This window comes from Ascaphus truei, chromosome 12, assembly GCF_040206685.1.
Source record: "Ascaphus truei isolate aAscTru1 chromosome 12, aAscTru1.hap1, whole genome shotgun sequence".
In the NCBI taxonomy this organism is placed as follows: Eukaryota; Metazoa; Chordata; class Amphibia; order Anura; family Ascaphidae; genus Ascaphus; species Ascaphus truei.
Window position 1 is genome coordinate 18115211 of NC_134494.1, and position 22886 is coordinate 18138096.

The window sequence follows — 22886 nt, forward strand, 5'->3', positions numbered from 1 at the left end:
ATCCCCTCCACATCATCGATGAATCTGTACCACATCTCGATATGGTCCGTGAATGCCTCATTAGACTCACCAAAAACCACTTCTGCCTCCAACCAGCCCAGGTACAGATTGGCATAGGATGGGGCACATTTAGTCCCCATCGCTGTGCCCTGGGTCTGGTGGTACAGTTTGTTGTTGAATAGGAAGTAGTTCTTGGTGAGTACAAAATCTAGGAGTGTGACCAGAAAGGTGCTGTGATCCTTAAATGACCCCCCCCCCCCCCTTGCTCTCAGAAAGTACGATACAGCCTCTAAACCTTTGGAGTGTGGAATAGAGGTGTACAGTCCCTCCACATCAAGTGACACTAAGATAGTGTCTGCCGTCACCGTGATGTCATTGAGTTTATTAAGGATATCCTTCGTATCCCTAAGGTGAGATGGGAGGGCTGTTACAAACGGTCTTAGTATTTGGTCAATGTAATTGCTGGCATTTTCTGTAAGGTTCCCAATGCAAGAGACAATGGGACGTCCCGGGGGGTACCTGTTTTTTATGTATTTTGGGTAGCGAGTAGAAGGTCGCAATTTTGGGGAACTGAACATAGATGAAATCCATCTCACTTTTAGTGATAAGGTTACCATGGAAAGCATCTGAGAGAGTGCTGTGAAGTATTTTCTGATACTCTAGAGTGGGATCACTCGTAAGGACCTCGTAACAGGCCCTGTCGGAGAGAAGGCGTATGTTTTCTGCCACATAGTCCACACTCCTCAGGATAACAAGGTTACCCCCCTTATCCGAGGGTTTGATGGTTATTTCCCTGTCTTGTTCAAGTTCCTTGAGGGCTATTTCCTCAGCTTTTGTCAAATTGCGATGGTCAGTATTCTGGGTATGTCTGAATGACTCTAATTCTCTCGTCACTAAATTGACGAATACCGCTATGTTAGAATTTGCTTGTAAAGGTGGCATGAATCTAGATTTAGGTCTAAGGGAGGTAAAAGGCCCCTCACCCTCTATCCTTTCAGATTCTTCTGCTAGGTCTGTAAGTAATCTCAAATTTTCCACATCAAGTTCAGTCAAGGGGTCTATGCCCAAATTGGTTGTAATGCTAAGATCCCGTCTCTTGAATAGTTTGTGTAGTAATAATTTCCTTGCGAAAAGGTTCAGATCTTTAACCCATTCAAAGGTGTCTAGTTTTGATGTGGGAGAGAATGACAGGCCTTTTAGCAATACACTGATATGATCTGTGTTGAATGAACGATTGGATAGGTTAATAATCTGGCCTTGGTTCATGCCGCCTGTCATGTTACTTGCGGTGTCAGACTGATGGGTAGGGGTTAATTGCATTTGTACCCTCTCGATCTCCTGTACTCCCCAGCGCTTCTTCCTCTTCCCTGACCTCTTTTTGCCCCTTCTGGTCGGCCTCTTCCTCCCTGATAATACGCTGTCCTTTGTTCCTCTAAAAAAGGAAGTGGAGGTCCCTGAGTGCGCGTAAGCATGTGATGTTTCTTGTGAGTTTTTGTCTGTTCCTCCTCTAAGTCTGAGTTTTCATACTCTGTTGAAGACTCAATAACCTTCTGTTGTAGATTAGGTTTTCTGAGGTGAAATTTGTATATTTTGCCCTCATCAAAGTCTTTTCTATCTCTAAGGTATTTACGATGCTTTCGTTCCTTGAGTTCCTTTTTAAATTTATTGATGTTAGTTTGTAGGAGGGTTTCTAAATTTTGAAATTCAGTCTATTCCACTTCTCCACTTCAATCAAAAGTACATCAATGTTATCACTCTGTAATTGGCAGTGAGTGGTCTGATAATCAGATGTTTCATTAGGTCCCTGGAGCACTGGCTGATTATATTTTCCCAGGTTTTAATAAACCCCTCATCTAGGATGTTATGAACTGGGGCTAGGTTGCTCCTAAGGCCACGTGGGATTAATTTTTCTTTCGTGTAGGTTTCTAGACTAAAGACTTCCCAATACAGTTTGATACTGTATATTTTTATAATTGGCATTAAGGTCATTAAAAAAAAGTCCTGTACTTTAATTGTAGGTGCTACATCAGTTATCAGTGTGATTGCGCTGTTGGTAAAACATTCCTGGGCTTCAGTTTGCCAGTCATCTAAATTAGGCTTTCTACTGTAGATAGAAAGCTGACCATCATATGGTAGCGTGCAGAGGGTAGCAGGAGCAGGAGACACTCCAATTAGGCACAACAAACTCTAGGGAAAAAAGGGAGGGGGGACAGGGAGGGGAGGGGGAGGGAAGGAGAGTACCCTCGCGACTGCTATACAATAAGGTCTGTGGTGCTACTATCTGGGGTGAACAAGAACTAGCACTGGGAGAGAGAAAGAACCCACGCAGTCCATTGTAATTAATGTAATCATGTGTATTTATTGCAGTACTGAGATGGGTATATATTATCTGCCCATTTCTTACTATGCATCACTATCAGTGTTGTGCCATCCCTATGCGTTGAGCACGCAGTCTACTGTGGCTAGTATTCACTCTGACCAATGACAGCACTGAGATTGGACACCAGGGGCTCAGGCATGCCTTTACTTAGCATTATGATTTTACCTTATACCACACGCACGCTAATTACTTAACCAGAGTACAAGAATAGGGAACTGACTAACCTATCAGAGCTCAGCTCACGCTCCTCCATAAAAGGTGGGGGCAGTACATATGCCCCGCCCAGCCTTGAGAAAGCTTTGCCATAGCGAAACGTACGTCGGCAGTGACGTCATTACGTCAAGGGGGCGGGACCAACGCTCGTGATCGGAGCGCGTCCCGGCCCACACTAGCTACCTTACACGGAGCCAGATACAAGCATTAAGCTTGCAACTAGTATCTCGAGCAGCAACTGTGGCTATATCTGTTACACCAGGCATTAGCAAGTAGGTGTAGGGCTATTAAGCACCACCACGGTTCCTGCCATTTTTATTCTACCAGGCTCTCATGCTGTTTTTATCATTTTTCAAGTGTAAGTGGACACTACTTGTGTACTACTGTCCTATTTTTGCAATTCAAGGGAATAGCAGACATCTGGTCTGTGTATGCAGAGTGGATACATCCCTCCAGGGTATCTACTTCGCTGCCAAGCTGATTGAGTGTGTGTAACCTGTTCACTGCTGTAACCGTGTTCCTCCATAGCAGCAGTCCCCTTCCTTTTGGGGATATTAGCAGTGATCAACCTATCTGTTTTGCCTTACTACTGGCTATTAATAAGATTGATTTATGTTCCTGTGTTAGTACACCACTGCGGATACTTACCTGGATTATCCATCTTGTTATCCTATATGAGCAGGCAACATACACCACTCATTATTACCTGTCTTTGTGACAATATACTTGTGACAGGTTGCTATATCTGTAGCTTGAAAATAGCTGACACAAACCCCAGTGGTTGAATTAGTCATCTGGCTTTACCCTGCACATATCATCAAGGGTATTAGCGAACACTCTACACATGAGATCTGGTATATTTTATTTTTGCTGCACTTTTTGGCTCACTATGAGTCTAATTCACTCTGGCAACCTAGCGTTCCATTTATTTTAGTTGAGTTAATACTCCAAATAAACTATTATTTTAAACACATTCACTCCTCATATCATTGCATTTATTCCCCTTCCAATTAAATTGTGTATTGTGCATCTGTTTGAGTGCTCTCCATTGGGGTTCTTTCTCTCTCCCAGTGCTAGTTCTTGTTCACCCCAGATAGTAGCACCACAGACCTTATTGTATAGCAGTCGCGAGGGTACTCTCCTTCCCTCCCCCTCCCCTCCCTGTCCCCCCTCCCTGTCCCCCCTCCCTTTTTTCCCTAGAGTTCTTAGAGCCCAAAGCCTTGTTTTTAGCATTGATGGCCACAAGAGAGAGTGTCTGTGTTGTCGACTACTGGAACTATATTCTGGTATAGAAAATGTAGACCAAAAAACAATTCTGCATTCACCATGTTTTTACCCCCTTGTTCAACTCCTAAGTAAACAATGTTTCTTTTTATTGGATTAAGGCGATTACCCCAAAATAACTGAAAGAACACACTGCTAACCTGTGTCATTATTCTATCTGTTGGTGGGAATACCACATTGACGTAAACAAAAAGTGGTAATAAAAAGGTCTTTAAGGCTCGCACTCTATTTTCAAAGCTCATTTTCCACTTCTTCCACCTTTGGACTTTCCAATTACAAATATCCAGTTTTGGCTGCCAGTTTTGCTCACTCATGTCCTCTTTCCCCAATGTCATTTTGCGGTTCAGGAAACCCACCAGCTAACTGGAAATCAGGATCAGGAGACCCTAATCAACAGGAGACACATTTCAGCCTATCTCTGTGGTTAATCACAGTATACAGGCTGGTCACATCACAAGTGACCAGTATGTATCCTTCTTTCCATTCGATCCCTTCATGTATGCTGAGAATCTGTGTAGTATCTCTGATAGGATAGGATCTCATGACAGTCACATTCCTCTGCAGAAACACATCTACAGTATGTATTTATGAATCTTGGGCAGATAATAGAATACTGTCACGATTGAATGTGCAACATTGAGGTATTTGTATTCCTTCATTTCCAGGATACCTTGGTCTCTCCCCCTCATGAGGAAGATATTCAGTTCTTCTTTAAATTTAGCATTATGATTGGTATTCAAATTCTCTTAAGCTTTTTGATCTGATAACATCCTATCCGCCTCTAGTAGATATGATGTGGTGTCTAAAACCACTACCACCCCACCTTTATCGGCCTGTTTAATGGTGATAGTATGATCATCCATTAACGATTTTAACGCCTCCTTTTCTTTGATACTCAGGTTATGGTTAAATTTGTTGTTAGTATTACTGATACAGTACGATCCAAATCCTTCATAATCGCCTGTTGGTACACTTCTAGGAATTGTCCCTTTGCCCCACTAGGGTAAAATGTAGACTTCTTCAGATTTGAGTGTCTGAACTCGCTACTTTGTGTATTGTTAATTTGTGATTCTAGGTTAGTTCCTGTAGTCATCTGTATAAGATTGTTCTCTATACTCAAGGCATCTTTGTTAATAAAGAACCTTTTTAGTGTAAGTTGTCTTATAAATTTACTAGCATCGATAAATTAATTAAAACCATTTGCTCCCAATGTTGGTGCAAAATTTAGGCCTTTCGCAATCAGTGTATTTTCTGAGGGTGTTAAAATAATTTTGCTCAAATTAAAAACTGTGTTTACAGGTGTCTTTTGGCTCGCCTGTTTTCTCCTTCCTCTTTTTCCTCTCTTTGTCTTTTCTTGCTTCCTGTGTATGACCCCTCCTCGTCTACTGTGTCTTTCAGGATGGTGAAGCGATTGTGTGTATGGATTGGAGGAGGGCCCTTCTCTAAAAAAAAAAATAGAGACCGTGTTTTGATTATGAGTATGTCTGCTCCTGGAAGGGCTGTCTCTACGAGGACTTATTCTCAAACCTGGACTATGTTCCCTTCTGGTCTGATTCCTTTCTTTAGGGCTCCTATCCCTCCTTCTAGGGCTTCTCTGTTTCCTATCGTATGATGTGGAACGGTGTCTATCCCTCCAATCCTCTTTGTTGGGGTTTCTGATAACCGCTCCTGTCCCCACCATTGTATCTTCTATCACTTCTATGTGTATCATAAGAGCATTTTGGTTGTTCTCGGTCATTAAGTTTAGTGTTGTGTGAATCTGTTTTGTTCTGCTGGGAATGTACCTTTTCTGTTTGTTGATGCCGTGGTGTGTCCCTGTGCCGTGGTGTATCAGTATAAATCTTATCATCAACCTCATTGATACTAGAGGTGGATGTCTTCCTGTTGATGTTTGGATTAATGTTATAATTAAATCTGTTGACTTTTTGCTGTGTAAATCTATTGTTTGTGTTTTTCTGCCACTTGCGATGGTTGCCCTCTCTATAGTCCTGTTCGTCTCGTCGAAACGTTTTATTTTTTGTTTCTTTGATATTACTTTCTAATGAGTCTAGTTCCTCTGTCAGGGTTTTATCACGTGGGGTGAATGTAGGTTAATCCATAAATGGTTCAAGTTTGTCTTTGATGGCATTGACCTCTATATCTGTGCCCACTAGTGTCATAGTGTGGTGTTGTATAATTAAATGAATTAATTCATTCGAGCAAGCATCTAGAACTCATTCCCAAGCTATATTGAATTCTATTTCCTCTAAATCGAAGGTTGCCTTTTTAAATACCCTTAGGCCTCTAGATATCCTCTTGCTAGAAATATATTTCTCCAGATACATTTGGTTTAGCAGTTTTTTTAGTTTCTCTTTTCAATAATTTCTCTAGTTTATCGAATTCAAGATTAATAATCTCGGTATCATCAAGGGGAGGAATGTTGTGGATCATCGTAGTGATTTCCGAATCTTTTTCTCTTTGCAACATTCTAATTGTCACGGGTTCTCACCACAAACCAGGACCGGACCGCGAGGCTGAAGTGGGGATATGAAAACACCGACCTGGGCCGCGAAGCCGGGTCCGGGTTGCGCAGCTCGTGGTCGTGGGTTGCTGGGTCAGGGCAGGAGAGGGTAGGATCGTAGGAAGTACTTGCCGTATCAGGGTTGGAGATTTCGTGAGTAGTCAGAGTCCGAAGCCAGGGTCGTGGGCAGGAGAGAGTAGAAGTCCGATGGGAGAGCCGAGATCCAAGGATGCCAGAGGTCAGGAGTCTGGATACAATGCCAGTGAGGAGCCAATGGGGATGGTAGGAGGTAGGAGTGGATGGTAGGAGGTGAGGTCACAAGTAAGTGAACCGCTGATAGGCCGAGGTTGGGTGCCGGGCAGGTGCTGAGGATTCCAAGAGATTGGTATGGGCAGCCATATATATGCTCGCGCGTGACTGGGGCTCAGAGCTGGAGCGGCTGCCGGCAGGTGCTGGTGTGCGTGGCGGTATGCCCCGGCGGTGCACGCAACCCATAGCTGGAGAGCAGGTCACCCCTGAGCAGGAGGAGATGGCGTTCCGGGCGTTCACGCGCCTCTGCAATGGGAAGTGCCGGCATGCAAGGAGCGCAGGACGAGAGGAGTAACGTGGAAGGTAAGGGACGCGGCACCTTTACAGTAACCCCCCTTTCAGGGTCGACCTCCGGGCGATCCATACAAGGCTTAAGAGGAAATTTCAGATGAAATGCTCGGGTCAACCTGGGAGCATGTACCTGGTCTTGCGGAATCCAAAACCCCTGCAATGCACCAAATATTGGAGTCCTCCTCTCGAGAAACGAGAGTCCAAGATGGACTGAACCTCGGCTAATTTAGGAGCACTGGGTAAACCCTTGAGGGGAATAAAGGGTGCCTGTTTAGTGCAGGCACTACTAATATCGTATCCATCACCTTGGATTTAGGAAGGTCGACTATAAAGTCCATCGCGAGGTGTTCCCATGTTCGATCAGGAATGGGAAGAGGTTGCAGAAGTCCCGGAATCTTACTGCGCGGTGCTTTATTTTGTGTGCAGATGGAACATGCTTCGACAAAGTCCCGACTGTATTTGCGTATGCCAGGCCACCAGAAGGTTCACTGTAAGAGATCTATCGTCCTTTTAGTCCCTGGGTGACCTGCAGTCTTGGAGGCATGCCTCCACTGCATAACCTTGTGGTGAAGAGTCGGGGATGTATTGTATTGTATGTCTTTATTTATATAGCGCCAAAAGTGTACTCAGCGCTTCACAAAGAATACAGTACAGGGAATTATAATTATACAATAAGTGCAGCAAAATCAGACAATAGGAAAGGAAATCCCTGTGTGAATAAGGATCCGTCTGGCACCCTAAGACCTTGAGAGATCTGGTCTTGAACCTTGGCAATCTCTGACAGGGCGTCGAAGGTGTTGGCCAAAAGGACACAGTTGGGGGGAAGGATATTGAAGTCTCTTGGTGGTCCTCAGTTATATCCTCCACTGCAAACTGCCGTGAAAGTCCATCCGCTTTCACATTTTTAGAGCCTGGGAGATAGGATATGAGAAAATTGAACCGGGTAAAGAAGAGAGACCAACGTGCTTGCCGGGAATTTAAGCGACGGGCAGTCTCAATATACAGCAGGTTCTTATGATCCGTAAGAATGGTGATGGGGATCTCCGCTCCTTCCAGGAGATGACGCCATTCCTCCAAGGTCATCTTGATTGCGAGAAGCTCATGGTTACCTGCATCATAATTACGTTCTGCCGCTGAGAATTTTCTAGAGAAGAATGCACACGGATGCAGTCTGGCCTGTGGGTTCCTCCTCTGGGACAAAATAGCTCCAGCTCCTACATCCGAAGCATCCACCTCAAGAGTGAAGGGCAGTTCGGGATCAGGATGCACTAAGATAGGAGCTGAGACAAAAGATTTCTTAAGGACTTCGAACGCCATGATAGCTTCGGAGGACCATTGTGCTGGGTTAGCTTTCTTCTGGGTAAGGGCTGTGATGGGCGAGACTACGGCAGAGAAATTCTTTAGAAACCTGCGATAATAATTGGGTAAGCCTAAGAACCTCTATACCGCTCTCAGGGAGGCAGGACAGGGCCAGTTTATGACTGCTTCTACTTTAGCTGGGTCCATGGCAAGGCCTGTGTCCGAGATGATGTATCCCAAAAATGAAGTAGATGACTGGTGGAACTGGCACTTTTCCAGCTTTGCAAACAAATGGTTCCTTCGCAACCTCTGAAGTATCTGTGTGCCTTGTGTGTTCCAGGGTGTTCTTGGAGAAAATGAGGTCAAGGTAGACCACCACGTGCTGATCTAGCAGATCTCTGAAGAAGTCATTCACAAAGTCTTGGAAGACTGCGGGGGCATTACAAAGACCGAAGGGCATTACCAGATACTCATAGTGCCCATCTTGCGTGTTGAAAGCCGTCTTCCATTCATCCCCCTGATGAATCCGAACTAGGTTGTAGGCCCCCCCCCCAAAGGTCGAGCTTGGAGAAGATAGTGGCTCCTTGTAACCTGTCAAAGTTCTGCAATCAGGGGTAGTGGGTACCGGTTCTTAATGGTCACCTTGTTCAGTCTGCGGTAATTGATACATGGACGCAAAGTACCATCCTTCTTTTTCACAAAAAAAACCCCTGCCCCTGCTAGAGATGAGGACTTGCGAATGAAGCCCCTCTGTAAATTTTCTTGTATATAATCTCTCATGGCCTTGGTCTCGGGAAGGGACAGAGGGTAACATCAGCCTCTGGGAGGGATAGCATCTGGGAGAAGATCTATGGGCAATCGTAGGCGCGATGGGGTGGCAACTCTTCGGCTTGGGTCTTGTCAAAGACGTCCCTGAAGTCACTATAGATCTCCGGAAGTTGGGACTTACTTGGTTCCGGAACCAAGGCCCCTACTAGAGCTTTGGGAGCATCTAGACAAGTCTCTTGACATCGATCTCCCCAAGTGATGGGCTGTGACTGGAGCCAATCAATCTGGGGGTTGTGGAGCTGGAGCCAGGGGAGACCCAAGATCACATCTACCGCTGGCGTGTGGATGGCGTCTAACTGTATCCATTCGGAATGGCCACCGATCATCTTGAGACGGAGAGTGACGGTCTGAACGGATATGAAAGTGGGCTGTAAAGGGCCTACCGTCAATGGCCTCGAGGGCTATGGGACAATCCTTGGTTATCAGCGGAATATGATTCCTTCCTGCAAACCCCTGATTGATAAAGTTTCCGCCGGAGCCTGAATCCAGGAAGGCCTGTGTGATGGTGTTTCCGAAGTCTCCCGCTAATGTGATGGGGATGGGAGAAGACGGAGAGGTGACCATGTCCAGTGTAGTCCTCCCGATACTCACTCACTGAAAAGGAAAGGAGAATACACTCCAATAGAACCCAGATCAGAATATACAAAGCAAAACACAGGTAGTGAGAGATAATGCAATGAATGCAGCTATGCACGAAGAGCCAGCAGTGAATGGATATACTCAGCTCAGACAGGTGAATGTCAGTAGATGGATGAAATGTCCTGCTTTGGGTCAGCAATAACAAAGTGCAACTAATGGAAAAAATCCAACAGCAAAGTCCTGATAATATCTGAAGTCCAAAAAAAACCAGTGGTACGGCAGTCAGATTGAAACCACTGATGCGTTTCGGCCCGACAGCCTTCTTCCCTGAGTGGTAAAAGTGCTAATGAACAGTCCTGTCTTTAAAGAGGCTCCTTCCCATGACGTCAACTTCGCGCCAAAAAGCCCTCCAATCATCAGATGAAGCACGTAGTTGCGCATGCTCGCAGAGGGGAGCGCATCACTCAATATCTCCTCTGCACAGCTGAAAGCCTGCGGTAAATACAGCTATGCTTGTTGTAGATGCGCATTATTCCTTTGTCTCCGTGACATGCGCAGTTCTGTGCAGCAACAATAATTGCAAATTGCAATGATGAGAGTAGTAAACCCACATGATACTGTACTTCAGAAGGCAACTGTGTATCACAGGCAAAAGAAGCAAAATAACATTTTAAGATGATTATCCTGCACAGCTACAGTGCTCATCGGATATTATTCATAACAAAGAATATGAAGGCTTCTCCCTCGTGACAGATGGATCTAGAGCCATTTCCAGGAGCACCACACTCCCTCTTTGCATACAGATGTCCTCTTAATCAAAAATCAAACAGATTAGATGTATTTCTTACAGAGAATATTAGCAGAGTAATGACCAAAAAAAAACCCCTATAATGAGAGCACTGAACGGCTGATGATACTGCTGACCTGAGAACCTGATGGAGACGAGTGGATCAAATTCTAACATGTAATGATGAATTACTTAAAATCAATTTTAATCGGAGAAATCCTCAAATAAAATATAATTATATGGATAACCCTCTATATGAGGTAACCCTATACAAATGGCGAAAATTAAAAAGGAGCATGGGGGTAGGGATAAATAGTCCTATTAAATGCAATATGTACTCTCTAAACCCCTACACTTGCCAAAATAAGTAAACATATGTTCAGTGACAGGATCTGCTGGTAATCCCAAAAGCTGATGGGATGTTATATGTGTAAGTGATAATGCTGTAGTTGAGCCTTAAAACCTTAGCTGCAGACAATAGATGAGGTCTACATGAACATACACAGCAAAAGGAGGTATAGGAGACTCAAAAGCCAGACAGGATTGTCCGGACCGTACAGACTGCACACAATAAGAATTACCAGTTGGTAAAGGACCCTAGAGCTATGTGTATTCTATAATTCCAGAGCTGCGAGTCCGACAAGTTGGCAGGCTAGTAGTGTCTGTCAAGGTGTCTTAATGACAACGTCTTGTGCCCGGAGCCCTATCTGGTACTAATGGTACAAAATTTGTGAGTTTAAAGTTGAACTAAATATACTCCTTTCAAAGGTAAATGAACCTGTGTAATCTTAGTTGAGATTCAGTTATTTCCCCTGATTGTAGCACCTGTGTCCAGGCAGTAGCGAGGGTTACCTCTTCCCTTTCCCCTCCCCTCCCCCTTACCCTGGTTATATACGATTTTGGAGTGTCTTTTGCTCCTTCTTCCCTCTGCACGCCCAATTACTATGACAGGCTTCTTATCCACTAAACTGAATCTGACTAGTTGGTAAACTGAGACCAAAGATTTTTTCAACACCCATTCAGGTGATACTGATGTTCCAGGCCAGACTCCTGTAGTAAATATTAAAGATTTCTTCCAAGATCTAGATTTCCATTTTAAAAAACAAATTAAACTGTGGTGGGACGTCTTCAGTTTTGAGACATAAATCTCAGAAGATCTGATTCCACATGGACTTAGAAGTAACTTAGCACCAGCAAACAACATCATAGATGAACACTTTATGAAAGAATGGGATACCATTCTGAGTAAATGTTCTATATCACTCATGCAGTTACTTATAGATTATCAAACAACACAATTACAACAACAGAACACGAAAGTTGATTTATTGTTGGTTGAAGCTGAACAGTGGACGACACATTTGGAATTCATAGATTTGGAGAAAAAACTACAATTTAATGTAGACAAATTTACACGGGACCTGAAAGAGAGAAAATATAAAAATATCAGAGGGACAAAAAAGATTTCAAGGAAGGACATGTTTATAAATATCATTCCAAAAAAACAAACACCGTTACCACACCTCAAGATACAGTAGAAACCTCAACTGAGTACGAGATCTCAGACATTGAAGAAACCCCCAAACATACTAAACATCATATGCAAATTCAGGAATCGAATCCTTTTTTTAGAGGCAATTGGGCCTCAGAGCTCTTACAGAGGCCGAGGAAGACCAGGAGGGGGCACAAGAGGCCAAGGAAAAAACAGAGGAGACTGGCAAACCAGGAAGTACAGGAGCAGGAGACGTTACTAATTGAGCCAGATATGATAAGAGCTGACCGTATATCTGATGAAAGCCAAATTATTAATCTTTCAGACTTCAAGCTAAACACAAACCATCTCAGTGGTTTATCAAAGGGATTATCATTTTCACCCTCAGGTCGCTTTGATATATTTGAATGGGTCAAAGACCTAAATTTATTCGCAAGAAAGCTACTCTTGCATAAGATGTTTAGCGAAGAGATAATAGAATCACAGATGATCTACTGTAGGTCTTGACCCAATGGACCTGATGAGCAGGCAAAACTTAGATACCCTGATGGAACTTATGGCAATGTCAGATATACCACTAGGTGAGGGCCCTTTCACAACTTTACAACCGAAATCTAAATTCATGCCCTCCCTCGATTCAAGCTTGAGTATAGCAGTATTTGTTAACTTGGTCACCAAAGACCTTGAACTTCTTAACAAGCCTGCTCGAATCATATATGACAACCTTGATAACTGTGAAAGATTGGCCCTCAAAGAACTCAGACAGGATAAAACTATCACCATCATGCCCTCAGACAAAGGGGGAAACGTGGTTATCCTTAAGAGCAAAGATTAGGTTACCGAAAATGAGAGGATATTATCAGGCAGGGCTTGTTACTCAATCCTCAAAACTGACCCCACTGCCAGTTACAACCTGGAACTCAATGAGATACATAATAACGGTATACTAGACAAAGTGATTACTGACTGTCAAACATCCCAAAATTGCCACTTTGTACAGTCTACCCAAAATACATAAGGGGAAGACACCACCACCGGGACGACCCATTGTCTCGGGCATAGGGAGTTTGACTGAAAATGCCAGTGATTACATCGACTGTATATTAAGACCATTTGTCGTAGCCCTCCCATCGCATCTTAGGGACACCAAAGATATCCTCTGTAAAATAGAGGATATCAATGTTACTGCAGATACTATCTTGGTGTCCCTAGATATTGAAGGGCTATATACAAGCATACTCCATACAGTCGGTATATCAGCAGTATCATACTTTCTTAAAACTCGAGGTACTCATCTCTCAAAACACAATGAGTTTGTTCTTAAGCTGTTACATTTTGTTTTAACCAAGAACTACTTCTGGTTTAACAAAATACTCTACCACCAGACCCAGGGTACAGCAATGGGCACTAAATGTGTCCCATCATATGCTGATTTGTAGAATACACAAAAACACAGCGCACAACGCTCATAGTGCATTAAAAGATATATTAATAATAACAAACAGTAATGGTAAGTATTGTGCGTACATCAAAAAGAAAATAAACAGGCATGTCAGGGGTTAATGTTACCCATGCACCAGACAGATCGCCAGATAGGATGTCATCAGTGGTGGTACAGTACAAGCAGTTCCCCGTCTCTAGATCTTTCGGTCCCAAGCCAGAGTATAAGGATCCTGGATAGTCCCACACCTATAGGTGGAATGTCCAGAAAACTCGTGATAGACACGGATAGTGTCGTTGTATCAGGTAAGTTCTTACAGCGGCTGGATACACGCTCACAGCCCTCCGATCCTGCACTTCCGGGTCTGTGACGTCACTGGGAAGCGACACCGCAGCTTGCGTCGCGATCTTATCTCCAGTAGCCGAGTGAGCCCGCAATAGTGGGGTGAAAAGTTCAATAGAAAATAGCACATAGAACCTTTCCAACGCGTTTCGAAACCTCACGGTTTCTTCATCAGGGAATAATGAAAGGTTAAAGCATACGGCATTGAAATACCCCACGCTATCATCTGATTGACCCACCAATCGGGTCCTCCAGCCAATACAGAGAAAGCGGGGAGGAGTCAATAACCCCAAGTATCACAACATACTGTACGGTTGCTATGAGCAACATTGACAACAATATAAACTTTAATCAAACAGACAACAATGCAATATTACATGTATGAAAAAACGGCTCTAAAATAAAAGAGAAAGAAAGTGTTAAAATATAAATGCACAGAAATAAACTGCCTGTATAAAATTAAAATTACAAATAAACCTGGAAAAAGAAGCACGACGCATGATACTTAAAACATAAATATATATAAAAAAGAACAAATGACAATATTATTCTAAAAAAGGCACAAATTAATTGCAGAGGGAATTCATCCCTAGCTTAGAAGATCACAATGATCAAAATGAATCATCAGTACAGGGACCAAATGTCAATGTCCTCATTTAGACCCCCCGGATACAAAGTTCTCAACTTATGTATCCAGAAGGTCTCTTGTACGGATAATTATTTTACCCTATCACCGCCCCTTCTATTTCTAGGGACATATTTGATACCCTTGAAAAGCAAGGAGGATGGATCCCCATTATGATGCAGAGCATAATGTTTGGAGAGACTATGTTTAACAAAGCCAATTTTGATGTTGCGTATATGTTCTAGAATGCGCACCTTAAGGGGACGCTTAGTGCGCCCCACATACTGTAGGCCACAGGGGCATTCTATTAGATAAACAATATGGTCTGAATTACAATAAATGAAGTCAGAGACCTCAAAAGCTTCTCGTGTAGAATTGCACGTAAATGATTTTTTATTTGGATGCAGATGTTTCACACACTGAGCATTTACCACATTTAAAATTTCCAACCGGTTTGGTGTTAAACCATCTTTTTTCCCCAACACAGTTCTCTTTGGTGTTGTAAAACAAATATAATCACTGCGCTTCTCCATGTAAAGAGCATGCAGCTAGTGAAGGAAATGGCCATACAAATGTGCAAAACAGAAAGTGAATCCCTGCGCTTCTCCCATAGGGATAGCAATCAATGGGGAATATATATATATATATCATATGAGAGAAAAAAGGACCCAGTCTTCCAGCACTCTGTCACAACAAATGTAGAATTGTAAATTTAAAATACTTTATTAATAACCAAGAATAAAAAATTGGGTGTTAAAACGTAATTAAACGGTGTATTATAACAGCACTTGACTGTATCCTTCATAACCCATCCGAGGTAAGGTGGGTAGATATAGTAATAAGATCCCTTATAGATGTTCGGGATCAAGGCGCTATCTGTTATAGCTTCCTAAAAGATATAGGAGATGGGTCTATTGGAGCTCACTTAGAGGTTGATCTCAGTATTGGTGTATCAGTGCATGTGTTACGCACTCAAATGATATACCAATAATGTAAGCGTTTTATGGCATAGTAAGCGACAGGTTAGACCATATCTGCCCCCGCTTGAAATAGCGCTGCTCGCTTGATAATCTCGCTAACATTAAAGGTGCTAGGTCTATGGTGGAATCATATTGTGCCCACAAATGAAAAGCGCAGGCTAATAAGCAAACAAAGGTAAGGTATAATTCCGTTGGCATTAATCAGGTGTGTATTTGATGGACACCTATACTGCAGGAAAGTAATTGATGCAGACCACCATATGTGCTGCTGATATGTCGTAGGATTTATGGGTGTGCTCTTAATCCACAGGGCTCACCTATATTATCAGTTGAGTATGGCTGCATCAATATTGAGCTTAATGGTACAATGTGATTACCAGTCATACATTAGCCATACTGTTTAAAGCCACATAAATACACCTAGTGCACATTCATAGTCACTGATTACAGGGCTGGGTGATATGGTGCATAAAGGAGGCGGCTAATGTTAAAGCAACCTCCACTGTATTTGTGGTGGCTAGAGCTGGTATCAACGCTGTTAACTGCTCAAAAGTAAGTCTGCCAGTATCCGGTGAGTACACTGACAAAATGCCAACAGTGTCAACCGGTAGGTAAAGCGGGTGTATGTGGGGTTGCTGATGGGATGAAAAACACACTGTAAGATCACCCCACCCCCCCTTATTTGCCCTTGATGACAGATAAATACCTAATACCAGTTTGTGGGGGGGCGCGGTCTATCTGTGAATCGCATGGTCCCCTATATCAGCGCTGATCTTGGTTATATCAGCGCTGATATGCTCGAGGACCTGCCTGTCTGTGAGTGAATAGACCCTGTGAGGTAGTAGGATCCCGCGGTACAGTGACACAGCGCGATCCTCGGTAAACATACACGCCGGGGGAAACCGCAAGTCTAACAACGCGGATCAATATGCCATTAGGCATTTTCTCTCCTGCACACGCGGGAAACCTGTTGATTTGAACACAACAGCTGATGGATATTGATCCGCGTTGTTAGACTTGCGGTTTCCCCCGGCGTGTATGTTTACCGCTCAATAAGCAGTTGCAGGTGATTGGCTAAATATATTCAATTACACCATACTAGTGTTACCCTCTAGGAGCGTGCTGCAAAGGATTAAAATCGGCCCAACAAATAATGTAAAACAAATATAATCACTGCGCTTCTCCATGTAAAGAGCATGCAGCTAGTGAAGGAAATGGCCATACAAATGTGCAAAACAGAAAGTGAATCCCTGCGCTTCTCCCATAGGGATAGCAATCAATGGGGAATATATATATATGTATGGTGTAAATATCTATAAGAAAAAAGGAGACTTTTGGTATACATCCTTTGATCAAATAATGCCAAGCCTGCTAACCACGTCAAGGTAAGTCTCTTTAGCAGGTCCCTACGCTAAATGCATACTAGTGTTATGTGAAATAAGCCCAGAAGGGGTTAAAATATCAAAGCATATGCTTGTATAACCTAGTGCAATTAAAAACTGGTATATACCAGTACAGATACTCACATGTAAGTGAAGTGAAATAAGGGGACCTTGCTAGGAGATTATATACCTAGAAGAGGAGGGGCTGGCCTGCCACAAACTGCTCAATAAGCAGTTGCAGGTGATTGGCTAAATATATTCAATTACACCATACTAGTGTTGCCCTCTAGGAGCGTGCTGCAAAGGATTAAAATCGGCCCAACAAATAATGTAAAACAAATATAATCACTGCGCTTCTCCATGTAAAGAGCATGCAGCTAGTGAAGGAAATGGCCATACAAATGTGCAAAACAGAAAGTGAATCCCTGCGCTTCTCCCATAGGGATAGCAATCAATGGGGAATATATATATATGTATGGTGTAAATATCTATAAGAAAAAAGGAGACTTTTGGTATACATCCTTTGATCAAATAATGCCAAGCCTGCTAACCACGTCAAGGTAAGTCTCTTTAGCAGGTCCCTACGCTAAATGCATACTAGTGTTATGTGAAATAAGCCCAGAAGGGGTTAAAATATCAAAGCATATGCTTGTATAACCTAGTGCAATTAAAAACTGGTATATACCAGTACAGATACTCACATGTAAGTGAAGTGAAATAAGGGGACCTTGCTAGGAGATTATATACCTAGAAGAGGAGGGGCTGGCCTGCCACAAACTGCTCAATAAGCAGTTGCAGGTGATTGGCTAAATATATTCAATTACACCATACTAGTGTTGCCCTCTAGGAGCGTGCTGCAAAGGATTAAAATCGGCCCAACAAATAATGTAAAACAAATATAATCACTGCGCTTCTCCATGTAAAGAGCATGCAGCTAGTGAAGGAAATGGCCATACAAATGTGCAAAACAGAAAGTGAATCCCTGCGCTTCTCCCATAGGGATAGCAATCAATGGGGAATATATATATATGTACTGTATGGTGTAAATATCTATAAGAAAAAAGGAGACTTTTGGTATACATCCTTTGATAGAGTGTTTTTAAGATTTTTCGCTTTCCTATATATAAATTTTGGAAATTTTGAAATGTGAGCCCCGAATATTGGGTCACTTGATAAAATTGCCCAGTGTTTTTTGACAATTCTTTCAATTTGCATCGTCATAGATTTGAAATTGGTGATGAATGCAACATTACATTTGCCCTCATTACCCTCTAGGTTTTTTTGTTTTTTTTACCTTTGGAATTAACATTTGACTCCTATCAAGTTTTCTCACCTTACAGTATCTAGATCACTGTTTAATTTTTTCAAAGAATAGCCTCTCTCTAGAAATCTAGATAGAAGGTAATTCGCCTGGGTTTCAAAATCTTTATCCGAACTGCAATTTTTTCTTAACTTATAAAACTGGCCACCTGGGATATTTTGAATCCATGTTTTTTTATGATTGCTAGTGGCCAGCAGTAAGTTATTTGAGTCCACATCCTTAAAGTGTGTTTTAGTTATCAACTTCCCTTCATCCGTAGCTATCAATCTTAAATCCAGAAAACTAATTTCCCTTTCATTATCCAAATGAGTAAAGGACAGATTTCTGTTGTTACTATTAATGTATTGTACAAATTGACCTACAGAGCATTGGTCACTATCCCATATACATAGAATGTCGTCTATGAAACGACGCCAAATAATAATATTATTTTTAAATGGATTATTATTTAAAATGTATTGGAATTCCCATTTTCCCATGTACAGGTTTGCAAAAAAGGGGCCAATTTTGTGCCCATAGCAGTTCCGCAAACCTGCAGGAAGAATTTGTCTAGAAACATAAAATAATTGTGTTTCAAAATGAATTGGATAGAATCCAAAATAAACCTGCTATTTAAAGGATGTAATTCCAAATCACCTGATAGAAAAAAGTTGACAGCTGCTATACCTTCCATGTGTGGTATATTCGTATAGAGGGCCTGCACATCACATGTAAGCCATCTATACGAATCTTTCCATTTGAGATCTTGTAGCAGGTTTAATACCGAGGTAGAATCCCTTAGATGGGAGGGGAGTTTAATCACATAGGGCTGAAGGAAATGGTCAACATATTGTGATAGATTTGCAGTTAAACTTTGAATTCCCGATATAATCGGTCTACCAGGTGGATTAATTAGTGATTTATGCGTTTTGGGAAGGTGATAGAATATTGGAATTTTTGGGCAGTTTGAATAAAGGAAATCAAATTCATTTTTTGTAATAACACAGGTGTTTAGGGCTTGATCTAAAAGACCTTTAAGACTAATCAGAAAATCGCTGGTAGGGTCTTTTTTAAGTCTCATGTAGGAGGAGGTGTCATTCAAGAGTCGAAGTGCCTCTCCTTCATAGTCTTTACAATCTTGTAAAATGACACCTCCTCCCTTATCAGCCTGTCTAATGATAAGATTATTATTTTCTTTCAAAAACTTCAAAGCCAAAGTTTCTTTTTTATTGAGGTTAATTTTTATATCACCAGATTTCACACTACTTGTTAAAGAATTGAATTCATTATTGACCATATTAAAAAATTCATTATTGACCATTGAATGTGCGGGATAGAATTTAGATTTTCCCCTGAAATGAGTATGCCTACATAATAATTCATTATTCGCAATCTCAGTCTGGATAACCACAGGTTGATCCATCGGGGTTACTATCTCACCTTGCCCCTTATTGCCTTCCAGATCAGTTTTGATAAAGTGTCTTTTCAGAGTGAGAATGCGCATACATTTCTGGAGATCCATATACAATTGGAAGGAGCTTGGTCCGCAAGAGCGAGAGAACGTCAAGCCCCTATCCAAAACTCTTTTTTGATCATTAGTTAAAATGACCGTAGATAGGTTAAATATCCCTCTAGAGGGTGATGTTATATATCCTTCTCGTAGTCCCTTTTCTTTTGCTCTGCCCCCCCCCCCTCTCTAGTTCCTCTTCTGGTAGAGTTCTTTTCTTTTTTTCTAATAGGGGTTTCTGTACAGATCCCCAAATCTCCTCCTTCCTGTGTGGGTCTAGATGTCTGTGTTTGACTAGATCTAAAAAAGAAGATGGGGAGGGTTGGGCTGGTGACCGATATCTGGGGCTAGGTTTATTTGATCTGTAGTTCATATTCGGATCATGTCTTTCGTATTCTTTCTGTCCATACCTAAAGTTTGGGATATAGTGCCTTCCTTTATAGTTGGGGTTCCTATATTGCCCTTCTTGCCTAGGAGGGGGAAAGTGCCCGTCATATTGTGGAAACCCCCTTCTGTCTTCATAAACCTGATGTTCCCACCCCCTCTCATTAGATTGGGTATAGGGTTTAAAGTATCTCTGTTGGTCATTAGATCTATTTTTTGATTGGAAGGAATCCCTACCCCCCCTCCCTGAGAATTGGCTTTAGAAGATCTACCTCTATCAGGGTCTTTTGCCCAACTCCTCTGCCTATTATTATCATAATCAGATTTGTCCCTATAACATTTCTCATGCTTCTTTTTCAATATTTCCTCCTCCGCATGCTCGAGCTTCATACGGAGGTCATGCTCCATTTCAGAGCAATGAAATTCAATTACAAGCAGCTCAAGTAGTTTAATAACACCTGTAACCTCTTTATCAATAATCTTCAAGGATTTGGTTCTCTCATATATAATTAATTTCATAAGAGCTACAGAGCAGACATCTAGGATTCTGTTCCATTCCTTCATAAAATGTTGATTATCCTTACCGAAAGAAGGTAATTTGCGAATGCGTAGGCCCATGGGGACTCTGTCTCAATCTACATACTTTTGTATTGTTCTTTTCTCAAGGTATATTTTACTTTCGGTAAGGAGTAATTGTTCTAATTGTTCTAAAACCTTAAAATGATAGGACATTGACACTTGGTCCCTGTACTGATGATTCATTTTGATCATTGTGATCTTCTGTCTAAGCTAGGGATGAATTCCCTCTGCAATTAATTTGTGCCTTTTTTAGAATAATATTGTCATTTGTTCTTTTTTATATATATTTATGTTTTAAGTATCATGCGTCGTGCTTCTTTTTCCAGGTTTATTTGTAATTTTCATTTTTTCATGCTTAGTTGATTTTATACAGGCAGTTTATTTCTGTGCATTTATATTTTAACACTTTCTTTCTCTTTTATTTTAGAGCCGTTTTTTCATACATGTAATATTGCATTGTTGTATGTTTGATTAAAGTTTATATTGTTGTCAATGTTGCTCATAGCAACCGTATGTTGTGATACTTGGGGTTATTGACTCCTCCCCGCTTTCTCTGTATTGGCTGGAGGACCCGATTGGTGGGCCAATCAGATGATAGCGTGGGGTATTTCAATGCCGTATGCTTTAACCTTTCATTATTCCCTGATGAAGAAACCGTGAGGTTTCGAAACGCGTTGGAAAGGTTCTATGTGCTATTTTCTATTGAACTTTTCACCCCACTATTGCGGGCTCACTCGGCTACTGGAGAAAAGATCGCGACGCAAGCTGCGGTGTCGCTTCCCAGTGACGTCACAGATCCGGAAGTGCAGGATCGGAGGGCTGTGAGCATGTATCCAGCCGCTGTAAGAACTTACCTGATACAACGATACTATCCGTGTCTATCACGAGTTTTCTGGACTTTCTGCCTATAGGAGTGGGACTATCCAGGATCCTTATACTCTGGCTTGGGACCGAGAGATCTAGAGACGGGGAACTGCTTGTACCACCACTGATGACATCCTATCTGGCGATCTGTCTGGTGCAAGGGTAACATTAACCCCTGACATGCCTGTTTATTTTCTTTTTGATGTACGCACAATACTTACCATTACTGTTTGTTATTATTAATATATCTTTTAATGCACTATGAGCGTTGTGCGCTGTGTTTTTGTGTATTCTGTCTAAACGTTTAGGGGGTATTTTGAGCCATCCCTGGTTTCACAGCTGCAGATGCTCCATTATTCCAGTGTGCACAAGGTCACGTATTGATTATATTTATCACTGTAGATCACCTCACGCTTGTGTATTGATTGTAGTTGCGCACTTTATTTCACTTCCTTTTACACATATGCTAATTTGTACCTGGGCTGGTGGGAAGCTGAAGTAGTTTTCTCTGAATACCTGGAACATTACACCAACCACATTCAAATGTTGTACATGTATATAGACGAGATTATCTTACTCTGGAATGGCACAGAGAAACAACAACTAGAGTTCAAAACCCTATTGAACACCAACACTAACAACTTGAGACTTACCTTTGAAATTGGTCCGACTGAGATTTCTTTTCTTGACCTGAAAATTTCAATTAAAGAAAATGGGCACCTACCTTTAGAAAGATAACTGCTACCAACAGTATCCTTAGAGCCAACAGTCATCACCCCCCCCAATCTCATTACGAATATCCCTGTTGGTCAGTTCCTTCGCATCAGAAGAAACTGTACCACATCCTCAGAGTTTGAAAAACAAGCTGTCCTTATGAAGGAAAGTTTTCTTGCCCGTGGTTATAGCAGGAACAGTGTTAAGAGGGCTTACAAAAGAGCTAAAAGTACTCCTAGGGAACTTTACTCAGAGATAAAATCCATGAACCCATACCAAATTCTATTAGGTTCATTGGAACATACAACTCGAAATGGGAACAGGCCAAAAGAATTTTCCAGACACACTGCATATCTTACAAGCAGATTCTGACTTGAATTACATACTCAAAGCATACCCAGAAATGACACCTAGAAGAGCAAAAAACCTACGTGATCATCTAGTTAATAGTCATTTCGAAGGGGATAAGAATCTTAGCACCTGGCTACCAGAAAAACCAGTTGGTTGCTTCAGTTGCCACAACTGTAAGGCATGCAAATCAATAAAAAGCTCAAAGACCTTCCAAAATTGGAACAACACTAGGAAATTTGATATCAGGAGATTTATTAACTGTAGATCCTCTGGTGTTATCTATCTAGTGACTTGCATTTGCCAAAAGAAATACGTAGGAAAAACAAGACGTCCTTTCAGGCTCCGCGTACTAGAACACCTGGGCACTATCCGCAACCAGCAGGACACACCTGTAGCCAGACACGTTCTGGAACAACATAATGGGGATAGCAATGTCCTGACATTTGTAGGCATAG